Source organism: Triticum aestivum, unplaced genomic scaffold (genome assembly GCF_018294505.1).
Source record: "Triticum aestivum cultivar Chinese Spring unplaced genomic scaffold, IWGSC CS RefSeq v2.1 scaffold58040, whole genome shotgun sequence".
Lineage (NCBI taxonomy): Eukaryota > Viridiplantae > Streptophyta > Magnoliopsida > Poales > Poaceae > Triticum > Triticum aestivum.
Window position 1 is genome coordinate 1 of NW_025268288.1, and position 722 is coordinate 722.

The window sequence follows — 722 nt, forward strand, 5'->3', positions numbered from 1 at the left end:
GGGGGCATGGCTAGCTTGCTAGCCATCCCTTGTGTTGCAAAGCTATTTAATCCACACGACTCTCGGCAACGGATATCTCGGCTCTCGCATCGATGAAGAACGTAGCGAAATGCGATACCTGGTGTGAATTGAAGAATCCCGCGAACCATCGAGTCTTTGAACGCAAGTTGCGCCCGAGGCCACTCGGCCGAGGGCACGCCTGCCTGGGCGTCACGCCAAAACACGCTCCCAACCACCCTCATCGGGAATCGGGATGCGGCATCTGGTCCCTCGTCTCGCAAGGGGCGGTGGACCGAAGATCGGGCTGCCGGTGTACCGCGCCGGACACAGCGCATGGTGGGCGTCCTCGCTTTATCAACGCAGTGCATCCGACGTGCAGCCGACATTATGGCCTCAGAACGACCCAGCAAACGAAGCGCACGTCGCTTCGACCGCGACCCCAGGTCAGGCGGGACTACCCGCTGAGTTTAAGCATATAAATAAGCGGAGGAGAAGAAACTTACAAGGATTCCCCTAGTAACGGCGAGCGAACCGGGAGCAGCCCAGCTTGAGAATCGGGCGGCTGTGCCGTCCGAATTGTAGTCTGGAGAGGCGTCCTCCGCGACGGACCGGGCCCAAGTCCCCTGGAAAGGGGCGCCTGGGAGGGTGAGAGCCCCGTCCGGCCCGGACCCTGTCGCCCCACGAGGCGCCGTCAACGAGTCGGGTTGTTTGGGAATGCAGCC

General features: G+C 61.5%; 1 non-coding gene across 1 annotated transcript; it reads left to right on the forward strand.

The window, feature by feature from the left end:
* Positions 1-57: 57 nt before the first annotated feature.
* Positions 58-213, forward strand: LOC123178072 (5.8S ribosomal RNA). The gene has a single exon (XR_006489304.1). It is a non-coding gene; the product is annotated as a 5.8S ribosomal RNA (ribosomal RNA).
* The last annotated feature ends 509 nt before the right edge of the window (positions 214-722 follow it).